Raw genomic sequence first — 17,494 nt, 5'->3', positions numbered from 1 at the left:
GTTCCTGCTAACATATGGTCTTTGACCGCAGTTCCTGGCACAGATCTCCTAAATCCCTTGTAATTTCCTGGGTGATAGGGGTCACCTTTTGTAAAAGTGACTCTTGGTGGGCTTCTGGATGCGGGCTGCTCATTAGAAAGATCAAGCCATGATTAGAAGTTTAAAACTTTAAGCCCACCTTCCTATTCTCTGGAAAGGGAAGTAGTTCTGGGAACAGAGCTAATAATCAGCAGGGACTACATGATGAAGCCTCCACAAAAATCCCTGAACTATGAGGTTCAGAGAGCTTTTGGGTTGGTGAACACATCTGAGTGCTGGGAGCGTGGTGAAGCCCAACTCCACGGGGACAGAAACTCCTGTCCTTGGGATCCTTCTGCATGTAGTCTATGTACCTCTTCATCTGGCTGTTCATCTGTATTTGTCATATCCTTTATTATATAATAAATCAGTAAATATAAGTGTTTTCCTGAGTTTTGTGAGCCATCCTGATAAAGTACTGAACCTGAAGAGAGGGTCATGGGAATCTCAATTTATAGCTGGTTGGTCAGAAGTACAGGTGACACCCTGGGACTTGCTATTGGCATTCAAAGTGAGGGCAGTCTTGCAGGACTGAGCCCTTAAATTGTGAGATCTGACACTAATTCCAGGTAGAGAGTGTCAGAACTAAACTGGATCATAAGAAACCCCAAATCCATAGTTAGCATTCCCTACTTTTCTACTTGCTATGCAACATTTCCTGACATAGTGGTGGATTAGTTATCTATTGCTGCATGACAAATAACCCCCACGTGTAAAAAGAACAAACCTTTGTTTTAATTTCACAGTAATTGTGGGTCAGGAATTCAGGAGTGGATGAGCTGGGCAGGTCTGACTCAGGTCTCTTTTGTGGTTGTAGTGAGGGTGTCAGCAGAGGCTGCAGTCATCTGAATGCCTGGCTGGGGACAGAGGGTGTACTTACAAGGTGGCTCTCTCACACCATCATTGGCAGGAGGCCTTAATTCCTCACCATGCAGGCCTCTCCATAGGCTACTCAGGAATCCTCACAACATGTCAGCTAACCCTCCTGCCTCCCCGCTACCCTCCTTCAGGGTGAGAAATCTACGAGAGAGGGGAAAAGGAAGCAGGGTCTTTTAGGCTCTAAAGTCACACAAAATCACTTCCACTCTTCTGCCCATTAGAAGTGAATCACTAAGTCCAGCCCACACTCAAGGGGAGACAAATTAGGCTCCACCTCTTCAAAGAATTTGTGGACACGTTGTAAAACCACCACAGCTTTTAAATATTTTGCCAATAATGCTTTGCAAGAAACAACCATAAAACTTCAGCAGCATGAAGTTAAAGTGTTTATAATCGATATGTCTGAGGGTGGCTGGGACAGTGCTATGCATCTCAGCTGGGTCCATTCACATGTTTGAGAATGGCTTTACTTAACCAGGGACAGTCAGCTTAGGTCAGGCAGGATAACTTCTGATACCTACTTAATTTTGGTTTTCGATTTATATCACAAGTCTACAGATAATTATTCTTTAAGTAACACATTATTGAAAACACATTATCAAATTTGTTCCTGGCTGTTATAAAAATGTATTGAAATTCCCATTTCATTCAGAATTAAAAAATGGCTTTAGAGATGACATGGAAGATTAATGATCTCTACATTTAAAATTTATTCTCAGTGTGATAATACTGGTGTTATCTGTGATGCTTTACATGACTAATCTACAAATATCATTCAATTTTCTTTTCTCCTCTGTTTTGCAAATTATCTGAATACATTTGTTGCTATCATATTTTTTTCCTTATAGGACTTAATAAATAAAGTATTCTTAATTTTGAAGTGCACATAACTTTTTCGCATTGTATTCAATTATTGAACTGAATGTATGCCTATTCCTTTTTATCTGTTTAAGTCTTTGTGTTTTCATCTACAGTTTCTTTAATAGTTATAAAAATATTGTTGGAATTAATTTGTAATATATATTTAAAATTCATTGAGGTATCAGTGGAATGATTTTTTTCTAAATTGTCAGTTTCATTAGAGTAAGCATGAGAGATTTTAGTTTTATTGAATGTTAGACTACTGAAAGAATGCTATGTTGCTTTATTGTTTTAAATAAATAGTTAAATTGAATTGGACATGCAAAAATATAACACATATATTTGAAGAATCAGCATATTTCACCACTTTCTGTTTGTTTATATCTTTCGTTTCCCTCCATCCCCCATCTCAGGGGTTAAGAATTCAGGCTCACATCAACAGGGTGCTCATCGTGGCCTAACTGCTCTTTAGTCATGTGTGCTGGGCAAGTTTCTTAACCTATCCATACCTCACTTTCTTATCTGTTTATTTATTTTTTAATTTTTTTGTTAATCTTCCTCCAAGGATCTTTTTTCCCATTGATTTTTTTAGAGAGAGTGGAAGGGGGGGGAGAGAGAGAGAGAGAGAAAGAGAGAAAGAGAGAGAGAGAGATGCCCTTGACCAGGAATTAAACCCGTGACTCTTTCATGCGCAGGCTGATGCTCTAACCACTGAGCAACACAGGCCAGGGCAGTTTCTTATGTTTAATGGGAATAATAACATTACATTATTAAGTGTTATTTTAATGAATAAAGAAGATTATTTATGTAAAGCACTAAACCCAATCCAGGGCATACAATAGGTGCTCAATAATTGTTAGCTGTATTACTATTATTGTGATGAGTACAAATACTACTAAATTTATGGGAAAGCAGAGGTCTGCTTTCTGTAGAAACTCTAAACCTTATTTAATTTGGATTTTGAATAATCTAATATTATTTATTCCATGTAAATGTTATACAGGACATACTGTAGTTGTATAATCAGGTCACTAAATGTCAAAGAGGGAACTTTTTTCAAGGAAGGGGCTGCAGTTGACTATTCTTCAGAGTCAGGAACTTGCCTCATACCTCAGAGGAATAGCAAAGCTCATGAATGAATCCTGGGATCATAAAATATCAGAAATGGAATGATTTTATTTTACAGACGAGAAAACTGAGACTGCAAATTGCTCTCCACCAGGTGAGGCTACAAGGAGAAGTCCCCAGTCCACAACCCAGAAGATGGATCTCACCAGAACTCAGCCTCCCTGGCAAAGAGGGACTTCCAGAACTGTGAGAATATTTTTGTTATTTTAAGCCACCCAGTTTATGATGCTTGGTTAGAGCAGCACAAACTGACTAAGGCTATCCTTGGACTATTTGACTTATTTTTTTAACCTATAAAATGGGCCTAATAACATTAACCTTATTGGGTTGATCAGAGGGCTAGAGATAAGGTATACACATTACATTACATTATAAATGTAATGGTAATTGTATTACGAAGTACTGGTACATTATCTGATACATAGTAAAAGTGCAACAAAGTGTGGTAATTATGTTATTGTTAAGTAGCTGGCCCAGGATTGTCATCCAGGGAAGAACTAAGGCTGCCTAATGGTGACAAAAGGTTCGATGGAAGGGTTCTTCCTCAAATTCCTTTCCCCATTCTTTTGGTAACTGTATCTCCCCTTCCTTTGGGGAACTGTCAGTGCCCTACTTCATGCACTTCTCATGGGTCTGCTTGCCCCCTGGCTGCAGGGATCACTTGTGAACCAGATCTGGCCAATTGTAGTGTCCCATTTCTCTCGCCACGATGACTGGTCAAAGGATGGGCCCTGGGCTGGAATCTGGATCTATCAGAATCTTTCACTGAGGTTTGTATGTATGCACATTGGGGGACAGAAATTTCCTTCCTTCCTTCCTTCCTTCCTTCCTTCCTTCCTTCCTTCCTTCCTTCCTTCCTTCCTTCCTTCCTTCCTTCCTTCCTCCCTCCCTCCCTCCCTCCCTCCCTCCCTCCCTCTCTCCTTTTTTCTTTCTCTTTCGTGTTTCTAAACTAGGTTGATAAGAGCTGGTTCTGTCACAAACAGCAAAACTTAGAGATGGAGGAAAGGGGACCGGGAGAGGGACCTGAAGATACTATTCGGGGTCCGAATCTACACCTTAACTTTCCAGTTATTTCAGTCAGCACATTCCCGTTTGCTGTCACTTGCTACCCTGAGTAAAGTTAGGACAAACTCAGCTTTCCAGATTCTTGTCTCGATGTGTTATTCTTTATGCCAGGGCTTCTCTAGAGACATCCCAGTGACTTACTAATTAGTAGAGATTCTTCAGGACTGATTCTGGGGTGAAGTTGTGGAGCCAAGAGAATAACAGACAGACCTGCGCCCTGTCCTATGGGTGCCTCAAACCCAGTCGGGGATTCAAAACCCTACAAAGTTAACCAAGAAAATAAAGCAAACTATCACAAATGCCAACCGGCTTGAAGTGCGGTGTGAGTCCTGAGAAGTGAGACAAGGCTCAGGATATCTGGGGACGGTCAGGGGAGCCTTGCGGACGAGTCAGGGATTTGAGCTGGACAAAAGCTTCTGTGGAGAACTCGGAGAGTGTGGCATCAGGTGCAGAGCAGTGGAGCAGGAGAGGCTGGGGGAGTTTCTGTTTCAGGGCAGCGGGAGGAAAGAGTGGAAAGCTGAAATGGTGCTTTAAGTACTTTCTGAAAATTCTATTATGGAAACTTCAAACATATTCAAACACAGACTAGTATAACCACCTTACCCAGCTGTCACAGTTACCAATATTTTTTCACTCTTGTTTTATCTGCCCACCTTAGTCTTCACCATCTTACTCTTTCCCCCACTTCCACTGGAATATTTTAAAGCAAATCCCAGACATTGTATAATCTTACCCTTAACTATTTCATCATTATCTTTAAAAGGCAAGGGCTTCTTTCCTCAATATAAGCACAATAACATTATCATACCTTAAAAAAATTTTTCTTAATGTATTTTCTAATTCTCAGTCCATGTTCAGTTTTCTCCGATTGACTCCTTTGCACAGATGGTTTGTTTAAATCAGGATCTAAAGAAGGGCCACACACGTATTTGGTTGTGTCTCTTAAGTCTTTCAACACCAATTCCCGCTACTCCCTTTATTTATTTTTTAAAATATTTTTTTTATTGAGTTTTAGAGAGAGACGAAGGGAGAGGGAGAGAGAGAGAAACATCAATGTGAGAGAGAAAAATAGATCTGTTGCTTCCCATATGCACCCTGACCGGGGACCAAACCCACAACCTGGGCATGTACCCTAACAGGGAATCTAAATTGTGACTTGAACTGGTGACCTTACAGTGCATGGGCCGACGCTCATGAACCACACCAGTCAAGGCCCCACTACTCCCTGTTAAAGGAAGCTGGTCATTTTTCCCCATGGAATTTTCCACATACTGGATCCGGCTGATTGTGCCATCATGGTGTAGTTCAAAATGCTTTTTCATTCCCCGTGTTTCCTGGAAATTGGTAATAATGAGGTCTAGAAGCTTGGTTAGATTCTGCTTCCATTATTATTGTTATGATTTGGGGCAAGAATACTTTATAGGAGGTGCGGGGTACTTCTTAATGGGTCTCATTAAGAGACACCTAATGTCTGGAGTCCCCTTTTAGTGATGTTACAGTTGATCAGTAAATTTTTAGTCAAAAATGCTACTGTAGTTTTTTATCTCCCTTTCTAGGATTCTGACCTGAGTCCATGGGGGCTGGGCTGGTGAACGAATCTAATTCACAGACCAGGCTGCACTCAGAATCACCCTTCCTCTGGGACCAGGGAGGCATTGTTTCTGGGCCAAGCTTGTGCCTGACCTTTGAGAGCTTCCCTTGGGTGGTAGAATTTCCCAGGAAGCTATTCAGACCCTCAGGCAAATAAGGTTCCTGCTGGTCTGCCCACCAGTCTGCCAGACCCTTCTGAATCTTTGAATGAAGGGAGGAAAGTCCAAAGAGATTTGTCAGGATGTGTGATACTAGATTTCTTTAGCAAGAATGCTTGTCACTTTGCCACTTTCCAATGAAAAAATTCCCACTGATTGTGTGTAAAAATGCAAAACAAAATGAAAATTCAAGGTAATTTCACTTGAAAATATTAAGCCGTGGAAACTTCTTGAGCAAGGTAGGAGGGCTTTTCTTTTCTTTTATGGTCTTTAGTTATACAACTTGCCCTTTGAACTGGATAATTTGATTATGTCGTCAGCTCCCTTGGGCAATTCAGGTTTTCCCCTAGATTATAATGACCTCCCCCTTCTCCCCTCAGTATATGAAGATAATTGTGTTAGCTTTAGACTTTTTAAACCTATAGTAGAATAGAATTTGGATTACAGTAGGCTGTAAGTATAGAAAAATTGTTTTAAGTAGATTGATGAATATGCTAATTTAGTTTTTAACTCATTTGACTCAGCTGCTACACATAGTTTAGCTTTAGAAATTAAGAAACTCTATACATGTTTTTGCTTTTTATATGATTTTGAGATCCTCTGCAAAACACGAGATAATAGAAAGCAAATGCATCTGCTCTGCCTTCATTTTTCCTCGAAATATCTAGTGTTTTGGGATGTTTCATTTGTGTCTGCCCTGAGGGCTTGTTCTGTGTCAGGGGCTTGGTGTCTGCATTCTGGAAGGCTTCCTTTTTTTCAGAAAACATTTGTTTTGTTCATAGACAGTATTAAAATGTTTGAAGAGGTGTTACAAAGTATTTCATATGTTTTCACATTATAAAAATAAAATGGGCTTCTCAGATTTATTTATTCCATCACAGGCCTTTTTTCTTTTTCTCTCTTTCACTAAAAGCTGAACTCGACAAAGTCCCTTGGGGAACTTTATCTAATACATCATTGTTTCCCCAATTCTGAGCACAGAGCCTGGCCCATGGCAGGTGTCCAATGAATGAATACTTACTGGATGAGTTAATGAATGAAAATGAACTTTGGGAATTTTCTTCCCTCTTTCCAACCCCAAATTCCCCAACTAGGGCAACTAGAGCACCAGTGCTGATACTGGTTTTTATGAAACTTTGAATATTGATTGCAGCCCACTCCTTTTGCCTAGAGAAATCTAGAGATTTATTTTTCTTAGGTAAATGCTCAGCTAAATTCACATCACTAACTCCAGTTTATAGGTAATATTAGAATCAAAACATTTTGGCCAAGGGCTATGGTTATGAAAAAACTTCCAAGTCTAAAGTCAAAGACAGTGGCACTGTATTTATTTCCTGTGGCTGCTGTAAAAACTGCCAGAACTGGGTGGCTTAAAACAACAGAAATTTATCCTTTCACAGTTCTGGGGTCCAAAAATCTGAAATCAGTGTCACTGGGCTGAAGCCAAGGTGTTGGCAGGGCTGAGCTCCCTCCAGAGGATATAGAGGAGAATCCATTCCTTGTCTCTTCTGGCTTCTGGTGGCTGCCAGCAGAGCTTGGTTGCTGTACCTGAAATGCTTATCAATCATTTTTTGAAAGTAGGTAGACAAAAAAGAATGCAAAATTTCAAGACAAAATATGCCATTAAAAATTGCTCTTTGTAGAAGAAAGTGCAACTATTTGCTAGCAGCCAGCTGTCTCCCTTTCTTTTAGTTGTGTATAACTCTCTCCCTGAGCTTTAGCAGTTAGAGACCATAGTGTCCACATAGGGACCATAGTGCCCTGCCCCTTTTGTAGCAGTTGGGGCTATATGACTGACTTCTCACTATTCAGTGTGAGTCAAAGTGATATGGGCAACTTCTGAGTCACTGTCTTAAAGGAAAATTGCTCACCTTCTACTTCCTCTCCTTTCCCTTTTTTGGGCAGGATGCTGATGTGATGGCGAGTGAGTCTGGCCGAAGAGGTGAGCATACCATATTCCCAGACAGTAGAGCAATGAGACAGATGGCCTACTGGAGCAGAGCGACCTTACCGCCCTGTACTGCCCACTTACCTCTGGGAACCACAGGAGAAGGGAATAAACTACATTGTTTGAGTCATCATTTTGGGGCCCTTTTGTTACAGCAGCTTAGCTTGTACATGAACTGATACACAGACAGGATTAGGAAAGAAGCTTATTTCTTGGATTCAACTATTGCTGTTTGTCTCTTTGGTAAGACACACTGGCTGACAGATATTAATATTGCTTTGCCTGCTAGATAATTTTTTAAAAAAACAATTCTCCTATATACTTCAAAAGAAAATAGCTATCCCAAGCTGTGTCTGTGTGAGTTGATAATTTCCTTTCTTCTAAATTTATTCTTGTTTAGAAAGTTCCATCTTACTCTGAGTTGCTACAGTGAACTCTTCATTAGTTAGTACGAATGTATCACTACTCTGTTTATCCTGAAATAGCCTGCAGGGGAATGCCTAATAGGCTTCATAAGAAATACTAAATGAATGTCTTCTAAGTGTGTGTAAATTCATAAAAATAACCTCTGGGACATCAGCTGAAGAGAATCTCTTCTTAATCCTGTTGAAAACAAGACACTTCGAGGAAACAAGATGACGGCGTAGGTAACAGCTGCACCCGCTGCCTCCCGCAACTCATCAAAATTACAACTAAAATATAGAACCACCATCACTCAGAGCCTCCTGGAATCTGGCTGAACAGAAGCCCCAAACCAGGGAACTGAAGGAGCATCAAGAAAGATAGGAGGGGTGCAGACGCGGGCGGATCTGGGCTGAATTCCAGAGACGTGGCTGTGGGCCCACACTGGGTGCCGCAGTTTAAACCCAGGAGGACATCTCCGTGGGGGTGGTTTCCCAGAGGAGGGAGGCATCCCAGGCTCACATCAGGCTCCCAACCCAGGGCTCCAGGCCGGGAAGAGAAGTCCCCAGAGGAACAACAAGATGGCGGCGTAGGTAACAGCTGCACCCCTGCCTCCCACAACCACATCAAAATTACAGCTAAAATACAGAATCACCATCACTCTGAGCCTCCTGAGATCTGGCTGCACAGAAGCCCCACAACCAGGGAGCTGAAGAAGCACCGAGACCGGGAGGAGGGGCGGAGACGCGGGCGGATCGGGGCTGAATCACGGAGACCTGCCGCGGGCCCACACCCGGTGCCACGGTTGAAACCTGGAAGGGAATCTCGGCGGCGGAGGTTTCCTGGAGGAGCGAGGGGTCCCAGCCCCACAGCAGGCCCCCAGCCCAGGGCTCCAGGGCCGGGAAGAGACGTCCCCACAACTCCGGGCTGTGAAACCAGTGGGAGGGTCGCGGAGGCTGCGGGAGCCCCAGCAGCTCCTTTCAAAGGGCCCGAGCACGGACTCACCCAGACGCTCCCTCTAGGTCCAGCGCCGGGCAGCAGCCTGAAAGGACCTGGGACACTCGGGGAGGAACTAACCTGCCGAAATTGGGGCGAGAGGTGGAGGGGCAGCTTCCTCCCAGGCAGAAGGGCTGGCAGAGGCCGTTGGTCCTTTGGCGAGTCCTCCCCGCACACAGCCGGCAGGCAGGCGCCATATTTGAATCGCCAGCACCTGACTCACACCTTTGGCCCCGCCCCGTGATGCCCGGAGGCCCCGCCCCTCCCCACCTGCAGCTCATCCAGGCCATTTCCAGGGGCTTTTCTATGCAAGTGGCCTCTCAAGCCTCATGCTTAGGACTTTCCTAAAATCTCTCAAACAAGCAGCAGCGGGCCCCATACGACTTGATAAGTGGCCCCAGGCCTGGCACTGGCAGCAGCCTGCATTGGTTCACAGCTGGGCCTCTCCTGGACACCTCCAAGCCCAGCACAAGTAGCAGCCAACTACGGTTTGCTGTGTAGCTCATGCTGGGGGGCCCTGGGCAAGGCACTGGCAGAGGCTGACTTTGCACCTCCTGGGAGGCCCCAGAGACAGTGCACCTGGTGATCAGACTCTACCATGCTGGATTACAACCCTACCACATCCACATGTGACACTCAAGGGGCGCACTTGGTGAACACCAAAGCTCCACTGAAGTAAATCCTGCTCCACAGGGGTGTCTCCAGCACAGCAGCTCTTTGGCTGTAGTTGCAGCTGGTCCTCACAGCTGATTGGCCTGGGGGTCAGTTCCTCCCAGGGATGCCAGCAGCAACCAAGGCTCAACTACAACAGGACAGTGCACACAGCCCACACAGGGGAGCACCTAGAAGGCCCAGCTCAGGTGACTGGGGAGGCTGAGCCACTGGACCCTACAGGACACCTACTACACAAAGCCACTCTACAAATTCCAGGAGACATAGCAGCTCTACCTAATACATAGAAACAAACACCTGGAAGCAGCCAAAATGTGGAAGCAAAGAAAGATGTCACAAAGGAAAGAACAGAAGAAATCTCTGGAAGGGAAACTAAATGAAATAGATCCAAGCAAGCTAACAGATACAGAGTTCAGAATTTTATTTATAAGGATGTTTAAGCAGACTGTTAGGGAAATAACAGAAAATCAATAACATAATAAAGTATCAATTTGAAATGAAGGCTACACTTACTGAAATGAAGAATAATTTACAGGGGATCAACAGTAGAGTAGAGGATGCTGAGAATCAAATCAGCAATTTGGAACATGAGGAAACAAAAAAACACCCAACCAGAAGAGCAAAAAGAAAAAAGAATCCAGAAATATGAAGATAGCATAAGGAGCCTCTGGGACAACTTCAAGAGGCCCAACATTCATATTATTGGGGTGCCAGAAGGGGAAGAAAGAGACCAAGAAATTGAAAACCTATTTGAAAAAATAATTACAGAAAACTTCCCCTACCTGGGGAAAGAAATAGACTTTCAAGTCCAGGAAGCACAGAGGGTGCCAAAGAAGAGGAACCCAAAGAGGCCCACAGCAAGACACATCATAATGAAAATGCCAAAGGTTAAAGACAAAGAGAGAATCTTAAAAGCAGCAAGAGAAAAGCAATTAGTTACTTACAAGGGAGCACCCATACGACTGTCAGCTGATTTCTCAACAGAATCCTTGCAGGCCCGAGGGGAGTGGCAAGAAATATTCAAAGTGATGAAAAACATGGAACTACAATCAAGATTGCTCTACCCAGCAAAGCTATCATTTAGAATTGAAGGTCAGATAAAGAGCTTCACAGATAAGAAAAAGCTAAAGGAGTTCATCACCACCAGACCAGCACTACAGGAAAAGTTGAAGGGTCTTCTTTAAGAAGAAGCTAATGAACAAAAGAATCTGACAAACTAAATAGATCCAGAGACATTCACTCATGCAACAGATGATCATATTTCAGAGGAAAGAGGGAAGGGGGGTGGAGGGTGGGAAGAGATTAACCAAAGAAGTTATATGCCTATATGCAAAACCCACGGACACAGACAATGATGGGGTGAAGGCCTGGGGAGGGGGTGGGAGTGAAGTGGAGGGGGAAATGGGACACCTGTAATACCCTCAATAATAAAGATAAAGAAAAAAAATTTGCAAAATAAAAAAAAAAGAAAACAAGTCACTTCTTTTTTCTTTTATAAAAGAAAAAGATTTAAACAATTTTTTACAAAACCATTTTTTTCAATTACAATAAGTCCTCACTTAACATCATCAATAAGTTCTGTGACTTTAATCAAAACAATATATAACAAAACCAATTTTACGTGGGCTAATTTAAAAAAAATGTTTTTATTGGTTTTAGAGAGAGAGGAGGTGAGAGGGAGAGAAAGAGAGAAACATTGATGTGATAGAGAAACATCAATTGGTTGTCTCCTGTATGCACCCCGACCAGGGATCAAACCCACAACCTGGGTATGTGCCCTGGTTGGGAATTGAACCTGTGACCTTTTGGTTCATGGGACGATGTTCAACCAACTGAGCCACATAGGCTAATTTATAACAAAGTGATGTTGAACAGAAATAATGTTGAGGACCTGTTGTATGGGCAAATTAAAAAACAGAGTGACATGGGGGGGGGGTAAATGGTGATGGGAAAAATAGTTAAATTAAATAAAATAAAGGGGAAAATTTTTTAAAAAATGAAAAGAATAAAACAACAAAAAAAGTTTCATAATCCTACTATCTAGTTAGCAATTTGGTGTATATCCTTTCAGTTCTTTTTCTATGACTATACGTATAGTTACTAAAATCATACTATATTGTATACAGTTTTATAACTTATTCCTTAAAAGAAAAACCAAATATTTTGGAAAGTATCTCAATTCAACTGCTTAAGGTGACTACCTTAATAGAAGCCAGACTGGGCTCTCATAGAGGGAAGGTGGGCCTCCTGCAGGGAGAACTTGGGTTTAATATGCAACAAATGCTGTAAGTCTGTTAGTGGTGTGAGGTAGGGAAGGAGCAGCACTGACTCATCTATCATCTGGGGAAAATCTGCTCATGATTTACAATCATGGGAATCTGCTTAGCCCACTTTAGGACTCCATCGAACGCTGATTTGCAGGCTACTTATTTTTCTTTCTATTTGATTAGAGTCATGAGACAGTTGTTTGCCTAGTTTATTCAAAATAAGAATCCATATTGTCTCTATGCATCTGACAGTTTTTCCTTTTGAAAAAACAAGGGGAATAGAGTGTAGCTGATGTTCTGAGTGTTGACCAGATGCCAGGCACTGTTTAAGCATGTTACACAATAACGTTTAAACCTTATAAAACCCTATGTGGTCGATGTTGCTAGTCTCTTAGGTCAATTTTCATGTTAGAAAATGGAGACTTAGAGATATTAAACAACTTTGCCAAATTGTTAGAGCTAACGTCAGAGATAAAATTTAAGGCCAGTTTGTGATTTCTAAGCCCACCGTTTAATTACTGGGCCGATTGTCTCCCAGCGTGAAACTAATTCACTCTTGCATCTTATTTTTCAAGTACCCAAATTCCACCAAATTTGTGATACTGTAGGTTGTAATACACAATGTTATTTCATATTCTAATAACAAAGAAAAGTGCTGCGAACTATAATTGTAAGATGCATTTCAATTTCTGAGAGGTTGTAATGTGAAAAATATGTAAGTCGTAGAATTGATAAAAATGATAGAATTGTAAAACTATTTTTTATATAAATAAGAATCTAAAGCTGTGTAACCCAGTTGCATGGGCAGTGCTGACTGCTTGGCGGGTCCAGTATATTCTTGGGGCGAACTCTAGCAGGCAGGACCATACATAATTTTCAACTCAGCTGCAGAAATAGTGGTCGTGTGGTTGGATTTGTTGCTGCAGTTGGATAAGTCATTATTATTCCTGCCAATGGTCCCAGAAGCTTGGAAGCACCAAGCTGCCTAGAGCTACTTGAAAATAATAACAGAAAAAGAGAATAGGGGAATAATGGATGAGGCATGTGCTGCACTTTGTATCTGTGATTCTGCATGTAGGACATATACATCTAGCAGTTCTTTCCCTGCAATGATGTATTGAGCAACTGCAATAGCAACATTTTGTGGTATCTAGGAAATATCAGCCAAAAAATTATAACTGAAGAAGGAAATTAAATCAGCTGGGAAGACTTATTCCAGCAGTGTGGAACAAGCCCAACAGAGGAGTAAACACTGAATCTTGAGAAATGCCTGCAGTGAGGGGGTGAGAGAAAGAAAGGGAGAAAGGTGGGAGAAGTGAGGAGGAAAGAGAGGAGGGGAAAATCCCCACAAAAGAGCTAAATCACAGAAGTCAAAGAAGGGCAGAGTTTCTTAAGGCAGAGGTGGTCACTGGGGGTCACATTTTGTAGAGGGGGTCATTGACAAATAAGTGGCTGTTGGTCGAGTAGTTTAATGGATCTCAGGCCAATAAAGAAAATACAGGAAGGCAATTTGAAATCAGAGAAAACTCCCTTCCCCTTTATTATTTTATCAGAAATGCTACCCAGGTGCGGGTGGGAGGATCTGCACACACCCAGCTGTGCAGATCCACACAATGCTAGTTTTTGTTTTATGGGTCTTCTCTCTGAGATCTGCGCTTACTTTCTTCTGCCTTCTTCCCTTTTTTTTTTTATTCTTTTTTTTTAATCCTCATTTGAGGATATTTTTTCCATTGATTTTTTTTAGAGAAAGTGGAAGGGAGGGGGAGAGACAGAGAGAAACATAGATGTGAGAGAGACACATTGATTGGTTGCCTCCCGCACATGCCCCAGGGATCGAACCTGCCACTGAGGTATGTACCCTTGACTGGAATCGAACCTGGGACTTTTCAGTCTTCAGGCCTATGCTCTAACCACTGAGCCAAATTGGCTAGGGCTTGTCTGCCTTCTTAAAGGCTCTCCTCACTTGATACCTGACACCTCCCTCTCTGGACTACCTCCTACCTACCTGGCTAAATATTCTCAGTCACCTTGACCTGATTCTTTCTCTGCTCCCCACACCTTCAGTGTGGACTTTGCCCTGATTTTAACCCTTAGCCCTGTTCTCTCCCCTATCTTCTACATGCTCTCTTTGAAGAATCTCACTTATACCTATGGCTGCAATTACCATCTATTTATTCTTTTAAAAAAAATCTTTATTGTTGAGAGTATTACAGATGTCCCCTGCTTTCCCTCTCCATCTATTTATTCTTGATGCCTACAACATACATCTAGCCCAAGTCTCTCAGCTCAGTTTGACTCAGCTTCCCTCCCTCCCTCCTTTTCATTCCTCTAGTTGATAAGTTTTTCAGCCTACCTCTAGCAAAATGTACGTGGCCCAAGAGAATGAACTTTAGGTACTAATTTTACCATTAGCTTATGTTATGTTTTCTGCCCTCATTTTCCTTCTCACTTTCCAAAATCTCTTACCTGGACTTCATTCACTTTCCTGTCTTTTGTCTTTAGTTTTCCCAGTGTGAGCTCTGCAACAGGAAAATCAGATCAAATTGGATGGAAATTCTTCCATGTCTCACCATTGCCTACAGGTTGAAACAGAAACACCTTTCCCCGGGACACAAATGCCTGCGTGATCTGGTCTTTGCCTGCTTATCTGACCTCATCTGTGCTTATTTTCCACTCATTTTGTTGTTGTTGTTTGCAGCACAATTTATTATCTGGTCATAGTATTTGGGTACATTAATGAGTATTGATTTTACATCATTGTGACCACTCGAGACAGAGAAACCCAAAAAGAAAACTCAAAATGGGAAAGAGCAATAAATAGCAAACTTTCTGATCTAAAATGTATAAATACAAAACATCAGTCATTTCTGGAAACATCTTAAGAAAATCCAGCAACCACATGTCCATGGGCAGGTGTCTGGTGTTGACGGTGCTAATCTTCAGAACATTTCACCTCAGATCCAGCATGGTTATTTTTATGTCTTTTACCAACACATGTGTACAGACACTGACCAGTCTTGGCTCCTTGATGTGTGGATGGAAACCCTTCTTACAGGTGGAGACCTCAAGTATGCCGGCACTGGTGAGCCTGAAGATGCCAGTGTCTCTATGCTTTGGTGAACACACAATGGCAATTGCTTCTGGCAACATGAGCTGATAGGAACAGTGAGCATGAAGGTCAACACTGGATAAGAATGCAGTTTGGGTTGGATGTGTATGGATCCATCCCAGGGTGAGGAGGTCGTGCTGCTCTTAAAAGCTGAATAATTTCTCTACATTCCCTATGTCATAATTGTCTGGGCCTGCAGATTGCAGTTTTCCAGAGATACCACAGGTTTCTATTCCGCTCAGTATTAGATTTTGCCAGCAGCAGAAATTTGTGGCAAAGCTCTCTTGATAAAACTACACATCACAGTCCTTCAACCATTAAATTCTAAATAGTGCTTAGAGTAGCAGCCGGCTTTAAGGCCTTGTTGACCGAAGAGAGTGGCTTGCGGAATTGGTTTCATCACTTTTGTTAGGTGGGTCTCATCACTTTTGTTAGGTTGGTTGACAAACACATTCAGCATGGGATTGTTGTAGTGTGTGGAGAAGCGGGACAAAATGCTGCCATAGATCTCCTCGGGCTGTGCTGGGGTTTCCTGGCTTCCCATCTGAACTCCGGCTGATTCTTGCCTCTTGAGTTGATCTTCAAAAAACAGAAACTGTTCTGTTTCCAGCTGCTGCTGGTGCATCTGAGCGTTCTGCTTCCTTTCTGCCTCTATCCATGGCTGATGCTTCATTTTTTTTTGAGAATTTCGGCTTTATATTTGTTCTTGGGCTCCAGCAGAGGGAGGGCAGAGTGGACTGGAGCTGTGTGAGGAGAATCTAGGGTTGTGGGCTCTGGAGACAGAGCTCAGAGGTTACCTCTCTGGATTCCTGTGAGAAGTCATTCCCCCTTATTGCAGAGGCAGCCCCAGGCCATTTTTGACTCAGGAATGCTGAATTACTTGTAGCCATTGCTGTTATTTTTCATTTAATCTGCTGAACAAACTCATGCTCCTCTTCAGGTCTCTATGCAGCTTTTTTCTCTGACTCCCTATTGTTCTTTTAGGTTGCATATAAAAAAAAATCAAGTTCTTTCTCTTAAGGTCAGTTTAGAAATACCATTCTATTTACATATCTAGAAAATCTCAACATTTTATAGCTGGGCTTTGATTAATATTTGATCCCTTTTACAAAGCTAAACTTTTACATACTTGATAAAGCAATTATGACCAATAAATATGCTAAACTTTTCTAAATGCTTCATTCTTAAAAATCTGATAATTAAACATATAATATGGCCGGCCTCAATTGTAGGTACCAATATTATATACAAACTTTGTAAAATTTCAATTTAAAATTGTAAGTCTAAATTAATTCTTCAATTATATACATCAAATAGGAATTATAATGCTGACAAATAACTCTAACAGGCCAAGTTCTCTTAAGTGTTATGAATACTGTGCTACTAGTATGTACAGATACTTTAGCATCAGGATATTAGTAATACAAGTTCCATTCTCTCAAACATTTCTATACTTAATTCTAAATCCTCCCGAGGTTAAGTATGCTTACCCACGAAAGAAAAATTGCAGTTAGGGATTTCCTTCTCAAGATAATTTTTTGAGGAATGCAACAGGATCTGTGTCTGCAGCATGGTAGGAATACCCTGACCTGAGATTAGTTGCTATGTCAGTGACTTGCTAACTCAAAGAAGGTAGCCACATATCCTTTAGGTTCAAGTTATTAACAAATCTTTTATCTTCTTACTGTGTACATAAGCCCACATTCTTTGATTGGATTTTGTATGTTAATCCTTTCTTGTACCTCTAAAAACCCTTAAACTGGGCAGAATTCTGCATTTCTTCCCACAGATTTCCTGTCTGGGAGAAGTGCACAATTCTTACAAATATTAAAATTACTTCCAATTTATTCTGCTGCTTTTTCATGGAAGAATTACAAGTTCCAAGCCATTCCATTGTTACCTGGGACATGTGGTAAGTGCACAATAAATGTTGGGTCAATTGATGGCACTGCTCAGTGTGAAAATGGATACCAGTTAACACAGAAGAATTTTCGTAACAGCTACTTATTTTCTCTCCCTTCAAAGGATTGCATAGTGGTTAAAGGAATGGGCTTTGCAGGCAGACCATCCTGGGTTCACAGTTCCTGACACCTAACAACTGTGTGAAAGACATATTGTCAAACCTTTCTTTTTAAAAAAAAGTTTTTAAAATTTTCAATTACAGCTGACATTCAATATTATTTTACATTAGTTTCAGCTTCTTAAAACTTTCTGAGCTTCAGTTTTTCCTCTGTAAAATGGAGTAGCAGCATTATTCTAGGTTGTTGCAAATTAAATTTATATTTAAATACATACATACAACATATGTGTTATAAAGTGAATTGTGGCCTCCAAAAGTCAT

The 17,494-nt window shown here is 41.6% G+C and overlaps 1 pseudogene; it reads right to left on the bottom strand.

The window, feature by feature from the left end:
• Nucleotides 1-14,993: 14,993 nt before the first annotated feature.
• On the bottom strand, nucleotides 14,994-16,725 carry LOC107546340 (AMSH-like protease pseudogene; annotated as a pseudogene).
• Nucleotides 16,726-17,494: the final 769 nt, after the last annotated feature.

Source organism: Miniopterus natalensis, chromosome 1, assembly GCF_054644295.1.
Source record: "Miniopterus natalensis isolate mMinNat1 chromosome 1, mMinNat1.hap1, whole genome shotgun sequence".
Classification (NCBI taxonomy): Eukaryota; Metazoa; Chordata; class Mammalia; order Chiroptera; family Miniopteridae; genus Miniopterus; species Miniopterus natalensis.
The sequence above is the reverse complement of the archived record's forward strand: the minus strand, read 5'-3'. Positions and strand labels throughout refer to the sequence as shown.